Genomic DNA, 8,378 nt, shown 5'->3' with positions numbered 1-8,378 from the left:
ACTTTAAGTAAAATATTATAAATTCTAAAATAATAACAGATATACATGAAATTTGTAAATTCATAGAAGTGTTTAGAAAAAATAAAAATATTATTGCAAAAAATATAACAAAGTGCACTTTCTTCATTATTACTTACATATATGCATAAGGAAATTATTTTGGATTTCAAGATAATTTTTTAGACAATAAGGATGTTATAGACATTATAACAGGTATGACCACAGATACCCTAGAAAGATCATAATAGAAGAAAAAACTGAGGTAATCTTTAAGTATGTACATATTTAATTATTTCCAAACTTATTAACTGGAAATTCTGGAAAACATAATACACACCACATATTTTGTTAATCATTACTGATGATGTCATCACATTATATATTCTCTGTAAAAATTCCAGTGGGAGGGGACAAAAGTGAGAGTGAAAAAAAGGAAATCTTGCCATAGTATTATCACATATATATTTTTATATCTCACAGACCTCCCAAAATAGTCCTAGTGATCCCCAGGACCATACTTTAATAACCACTGCTTTAGTGTTCCGTTTCTGCTTTTTTACAATTTTATAATTAAAAAAAAAATCAATTCTCGCTTAGCATTTCTTCTATTAAGCTTTCTCAGCTGAAATAACAGGCAGGGTTCTACCAGTTTGGTGGATGCCTACCGAGAGAACACTGTGAAGGTCAGAACCCTGTTTACCATCCCGTCACAGAATAAAGGCATCGTCTTTGGCCCTAGTCTAGATATGCTATGTATCAGGTTTGATTGGATTTAGATCATGCAGAGATCCCCTGCCTTTGCTTGCCACAAATTTAATCACCAAATTTTCCTTCATTAGCTTTTCTCATAGACCCCATGAGTGAGTAATTCAAAATGGCAGAAGTGTTCGGAGCAAAATGAGATTTAGGGTCAAGTGGCAGATTCAGTATCTCAACTCCATAACTTCATTCAATGTATCGTATTTCTATAAGTATCAGTTTATTAATTTGTGATATGGAGGTAGTATTACTACCTCTTAACCATAGAGATTTTGAGTTAAATGTGCTAGTATATTTAAAACTATTTCATAATTGTAAAAGCTTTGTAACACTACACTGGTTAATTGTGATTTTTGCCCATTTGTATTAATACTAATTGCACGTTTATTAATAGAGTAAGAAAAATACAAACATTCATTAAAAGTTAATAACGCTTTTTGTTCAAACATGTCGTATAAAAAAGCAAGCGACCAGTTAAAATTGAATTTTCACACCTTTTTGATGTCACATAAGCACAACGTCACAGTGAAGAGGCATTCATTAATTCAATAAACACTCCTAATGCACCTTTTCAAAACATATCACACATTTTCTAATTTTAATCACTGTACATAGGGCAGGGAGAACTTCTCCAGAGCTATGATATAAAGTAAAATATTTTACTTTTAGCTATGTGAGCTTTTTACATATTAAGATATTTTTCATGGAAAAAAAGAGTAGTTTTTGTAAAAATTGTGTATATAACAAATGTGAGTAAATTATTTCCCCCATGGAAACAATGACAATTGCTAATTTAAAATTTTTATTACATGGTCAACATTGTGCTAAGAATTTAAATTTACATTATCTCACTTATTCATCAGATAACTTAAGTATATAAATACCATCATAATTCTCATTTTACAGTTAAGGTTACTCAGTCGCAGAAAAGTTATGCTTCCCAAAAACTATACAAGTAGACAGCTAGAATCTGTCAGAATTTTCACACTATTTCAGAACCATACTCTCGGTGATGTATTGCTTCTAATTAATAAGAATAGAAATAATAATAATAACTTCTTTTTAATGTAAGCTCTACACCCTACATGGGGCTTGAACTCACGACCCCATGATCAAGAGTCACACATCTACCAACCGAGCCAGTCAGGAACCCCCAATAAAAATTAATAATAATAGTAATAATAATAACAACATTATCTCTTTTTGGTAAGGATGTACTACCTCATACCACCCCTTATCTCTCAACATTTATAAATAGTAATTGATAGTATAATATATATAAATTTATGTATATTTACATAAAATATATAAAGCTTTGGGTTAATTTAGTGAAAAATTACTAAAATCGTTTGTATTGCACTAACTTTACAACCTGGTTTTACTGCCAAAGATGGAATTTTTCTCAGCACAGAAACAATATTTCAGAGAAAGCTTTTAATTTTGCTGGAAAACATTTGTACCAATAGCTTAAAAAGGCAGTGACCTGATCTTTGTCTTTATTATATAGACCTAAATTTGGGTATACTGAATGGTATCAAGATTTTTTTTTAACTGCTGAGAAAAAACTCCTTTATCCCAGTTGAAAAGTGTATTTCAGTTTTGTCTATTAAGAAAGAGCTGGAGGAGTGCCTGCGTGGCTCAGTCAGTTGGGCATCCAACTTCGGCTCAGGTCATGATCTCACAGCTCATGAGTTCAAGCCCCGCGTCGGGCTCTGTGCTGACAGCTCAGAGCCTGGAGCTTCCTTTGGATTCTGTCTCTCCCTCTCTCTCTGACCCTCCCCCACTCACACTCTGTCTCTATCTCTGTTTCTCTCTCAAAAATGCGCAAAAATGCAAAAGGAAAGAAAAGGAAAGAGAAAAGAAAGAAAGAAAAAAAGAAAAGAGAAGAAGAAAAGAAAAGAAAAGAGCTGGAATTTAAACAGAAACTTAAAAAAATAGAGTATTTAGAGTCTCCCTCCCACCCCTGACACTTTAAAAAAAAGAAGGAGTAGTTCTTTATTTCTCAGAGAATTTGTGCCAGTTGCCAATCTGGCAGAAACAAAAAGGGAAATTTTTTGGCTCATGTAACTGAGAAGTCCAGAGGTAGGACTGCCTTTGAGCACAGCGTGATGTACTGGCATAAATGACATCCTTAAGCATCTGTTTTCTCCTCATCACTTGGCTTAACTTGACTCTTCATGCTTTGGCTCTGCTCTCTAACAGGCTTAGAAATACTAGCTGTAGGAGGTCAAGGTTTTATATTCTTTCAACTTCAGTTCTCTTAGGAAGAGGCAATGTTCTTTCCAATAGAGTTATCGGGACAATTTTAGTGCATCTCTTTGGTTTAAATTGGATACCAAGCCTTAACACAAACGTATGTCAGAAGAATATGAGTCCTCAATTGTCTGAGGGCCAGGTCACTCACATGATTCTCCAGAATCTGATCCCAAAGGCAATGATCCCTCTGTAGTTGATGAAGATAGTACTCCTGGGAGAAACCAGAAAGGAGGATAGAGATGGGAAGGAAACCAAACAAGGGTGTAATTTAAGACAGAGTCTAGAATAAGAATGTGTTTCAGATACTGTCCAGAAGGAGATGTCTTTAACCTTTCCTCCATTTTACTCCTACTCTTTTCAGTTATTGGACATAAGTAAACATAAACTCCAGGCCTCCTGTGTGTGAGGGCAGAGCGGTCCACAGTCCTGAGGGCACTCTTTGGAAAAGAAGTCTTAAACTCAGGGCACTGGAAGCAAATGCACATGGGTGCTGAGCAGGGACATGAAGAACCTGAAAAAGATTGGAGCAGCAGTGTTTACTCCAAACCCTAAGGTCAAGGAGTAGCTAGGGATTCCGTCCTGTTGAAAACCAGGCTGCAGCTACCAGAATATGGGTAAAATGAGTTCTGTGTAGTACAAAACAAGAGAGCTCCACTACATTCTCCAAATCAAATTCTAGAAACAAACTAAAATACCTCTTAGTAAAATATTGGCTAATTGGTTAATACTAGAAATCCTGGTTTTATATTTTAAAGGGCAGGATTAGAAAATGAAACGGCTATTGTGCAGTTTTATTGAGCATAAAATTTAGGGGAAAGTTCTGGTTTCAGCTCTCATTTAGAGTATAAATTTGAACAAATTAATTAACCTTTCTGAGCCTCAATTCCCTTACCTGCAAAGCGAGAATGAAAATAAGACCTCTATTGCTAGTTACAATGGAGATCATATGAGCTAATGAATGTAAAAGAGGTTTGGAACCGCTACACTGTTTGGAACATTAATGGATCCACCTTGCCCATTAGTGTGTAAATGTCTGAAGGCCAGGACCTTATCCTCCTCAACTATTCTCAGTGTTTAGCCCAATACTTACAGTGAATTTACCTTGGAGATTCAATAAGAAACATATATTTGGAAGGCAAGATTTTTGGTTTGGTACCTATATCCTCATAGGCATGACTGTCTTATACAAAAAAAAAATCACTTTAATAGAAATATAATAAACTATTTCAGATTTTTTTAAGACATCTTATATACTTTATGATGTGAAGAAACAAAGACTATGAGGCAAGCACTTTTTGATTTTGTATCCCATGTCTTAAATCTTTATACATTTTTGTTTTGTTGGGCAGAAATTAACACATAAATTCCAAACATTTAAAATTATTAGCAGTCATTTGCTGTCAGAACAGTAGTCTGGTTCCTTCAGAAAATTAAGCTTGTATGTGTGTGGAAGGAAACTATTAGTGCTTTTCAGAATTAAAATGTCATCAAAATTGTCTTAAGGAAAGGTGTAAGATATAAGGGGGTGAGGAGAGAGATAAAATTAGAGCTGAAAGAGATTCTAGAATATTAGAGTGGCTAATTATCTAGACTTCAGAACCAGGCTACCTGGATTTATTATTTCAGTTCTGTGCTCTACTTCCTCATCCAGAAAAGGAGATAGTAATAGTATTGTTCTCCTAGGTTGTGGTGAGAACAAATCTCTTTAATACACACAAAACACTTTATCAAAGCATATGCCTTGTTCTACCCTAATATATTCATTGTTAGCCTAAAATTACCAGCGGGTAAAAGACCCTCAGACATTGTAGAGTACCCATGAGTATTAACTGCAGAATACATTAGCAGCTGTAAAGGCAAGTACAAATTAAAAATAAGAGACAGGGGTGCCTGGGTGGCTCAGTTGGTTAAGCTTGGGACTCTTGATTTTGGCTCAGGTCATGATGTGAGGGTTGGTGAGTTTGAGACCTGTGTTGGGCTCTGCTCTGACAACATGGAGCCAGCTTAGCTTTCTGTCTCTCTCCCTCTTTCTCTGCCCCACTTCCTCTCTGCCCCCTCCCCGACTTGTGCTGGCTAGTGCACACGTGCACACTATCTCAAAATAAATAAACTTTTAAAAATAAATAAATAATAAATAAAAATAAAAGATGTAATTCTCCTTGTTGGAAATAAGGAAAAAGATTTCCCTCTGCCTCTGCTCCTTTTTTCTTTTGACAACTTGCTTTAGAATATTCATCATCGTAAATTCTCTTTTTAAATGTATGGAAATCATTTTTAAAACTAAAGAAGTGTTTTGTTAGCTGTGTGAATGAATACTCAGAAATGGCTTTCTCGAGGACCTGGGAATATAAACATCCAAGGAAGGTAGGATCCCTGGCTAGGAGACTAACTTCAGCTGGCTTCCAGCTGCAAAATTGTCTTCTGTCACAGAGATATGAAAAGTTTATCATTCCTTTGAGTCACCCCAATTGCCAGGTGATCATAGGTGATTACCTTATGGGTGATCAGGAGGCTGTCAAGCCCTTTGCTGGAAGACTAGTTATTGTTTATCTTCAAAACATACACAACAGGTTGTGTCTTCTTGACTATATGAAAGGATAACATTTCTTTTTGTCTTTGCAACCTCCTAGCCAACTGCCTGTGAAGGACATCACCTTCTGACTTAATGCTTCCTCAGTAATAAACTGTTTTCTTTCTCTACTCTATTTATGGACAGGTTTCCTGGATTGACAGAAGATTTTGTTTTCAATCATATTTTACCAAAACTTACCTTTCCCTTCTATGTGCACCAAGAGATACTCTGGCATTTATAGCTTTAAAGAGAAGAAAGAAGACAGCTGGCATTTCCCCCTTACTTATGCTTTGATAATTTTTTTCTCCTCTGTATATAAAGCAGTAGTCACCAAATCTCACACAAATAGAATTTAGATAGACAGTGTTTCTTTCTTTTTTTTTAATGTTTATTTATTTATTTTGAGAGAGAGCACAAGCAGGGGAGGGGCAGAGAGAGAGGGTGAGAGAGATTCTCAAGCAAGCTCCACACTGTCAGTGTAGAGCCCAATGTGGATCTTAAACTCATGAACCATGAGATCATGACCTGATCTGAAATCTAGACTCAGACGCTTAACCAACTGAGCCACCCAGGCTCCCCTAGACAGACAGTCTTTCATAAGTGCTAGCAAAGAACAAATCCATCAGAATCACTCTTTCTATTGATAAGAAATGAATATACAGGACCCACTGTATCTTACTTTACCCAAGTACTATTGACCTTCAGTTACCAGTCCTATTGTTAAGTAACTTAACTGTCCAAAGTTTCAGTTTAATCATCAATAAAATTGGGATAACAACACCCACTTCCCCAGGTTGTTATGCTTAGTAAACCTTCTTATGCAGTACACTAGTCTGTTTTCTCTAACAGTGTGCTGTGGATTTCCTGTCCTTGTCATTATTCTCTTTGTTTCAGTCATGATAATCTGTGATTATCACTGAATTTCTTGGTTCCACTACAGACATCTGCTTGCAATTTGTGATTATTAATACCAGAACTGCCAGTTAAAAAAAAATCAAAAGGGTTTAACTTTAAAAATTTTTAAAGATTTCTACATTAGTCTAAAAAATGTCCAACAAGAAAATACAGCTAAACACATTATAAAAATGGATGAAGAACAGGATCCGTTTACCGAACAAAAAACTCCAATGGCTAAACCCGTATGAAAAGACAACTCCTCTGAAAGGAGAAACAGCAAATGATGTGATATACCTTCACTCGGACTGGCAAACTGACAAATGCTATGATAAACGTCAAGGATTGTGTATTAGGTAACAAAACAGTGATGTGCACGTCTACCTCTTGGAATGAAAACTGGTATAGCCATTTTGGAGAGCACTTTAATAAGATGTAGTACAATTTAACATGCGTATGTAGCATGACTCAACAATTCCATTCCACATCCAAACATACAAGCTGGCCTCCAAAGAGAATCCTGTAGAATGTCTACCACAGTATTGTTTGTAGAAACAGAGTTGGAGGGGCGCCTGGGTGGCTCAGTCGGTTAAGCGGCCGACTTCGGCTCAGGTCGTGATCTCGCGGTCCGTGGGTTCGAGCCCCGCTTCGGGCTCTGTGCTGACAGCTCAGAGCCTTGAGCCTGTTTCAGATTCTGTGTCTCCCTCTCTCTGACCCTCCCCAGTTCATGCTCTGTCTCTCCCTGTCTCAAAAATAAATAAACGTGAAAAAAAAAATAAAAAAAAAAAAAAGAAACAGAGTTGGAATAATCTAGGTGTCTCTAACAAGAAGTTAAAGAAAAATGCACTTAATATATACTATAGAATGGCATGCAGCTGTACTAGTTGGAAGAAATGAATAACATTTTTACACTGAGGTGGACAGATCTTAAAAATACAGTGTCAAGTGGAAAATCAAGATATGGAAAATAGAGCTACATCGCAATGCGACACATATAAAGGCAGCATGCATAGAGGCAAGTTAAAACTTCCAGATCCCATAGCCATATTACCTGCATATGACTTCTTGTTAGCTGTGTAAACTTGAGGAACTCTCACTAGCTCTGTGTCTCCGTTTCCTCATCCGTAAATAATAGAAAAAAATAGTACTGTTTTTATTGTGGTAGTACTTACACCACAATAAAATTGTTGTAATAATTAAATGAGTCAGTATATATGAAAGCCACTTTCTTTTCTCTTTTTTTTTAAGTTTATTTATTTACTTTTGAGACAGAAAGAGAGAGAGAGTATGAGCAGGGGAGGGGCAAAGAGAGAGGGAGAGAATCCCAAGCAGAGTATCCCAAGCTGACAGCACAGAGCCCGATGCAGGGCTCAATCTCACAAACCACGAGATCATGACCTGAGTGAAACCAAGAGTTGGATGCTTAACTGACTGAGACACCCAGGTGCCCCTCAAAACCACTTTCAAAAGTGCCTGGCACGTAATAAGAGCCGAATAATTCTTAAAATTTTATAATTTATTGTAAAATGTATTTAAAACATGTACATACACTCAACAATGCTGTATATTTTTTAAAGTTCTATGCACTTCCCTGATGATATATGAATGTGAGAATCTATTTAAAGGAAGGATAGGCATAAAATAAAATAAAATGCAGGAAAGAAATAAAATAAAACATAAAGTACAAGAGAGGGCTTGTAAAGATTGATGATGATAGAGTCCCGTGAGTGGAAGTGAAGCATGATCTAACCTATTCTCAGTTGAAATCTAAATAAAACTACCTTGCTATTTTAACAACTTCATCTGTATTCAGGCTTTTTCAGGACAACTTGTCACAGTTAGTTAAAATACCATTTTTGCACAAATCCTTAACGAAATTTACATTTGATCATGTATC

The sequence above is a fragment of the Panthera tigris genome, chromosome B1, assembly GCF_018350195.1.
Source record: "Panthera tigris isolate Pti1 chromosome B1, P.tigris_Pti1_mat1.1, whole genome shotgun sequence".
Taxonomy (NCBI): domain Eukaryota; kingdom Metazoa; phylum Chordata; class Mammalia; order Carnivora; family Felidae; genus Panthera; species Panthera tigris.
This window is presented reverse-complemented; position numbering follows the sequence as displayed.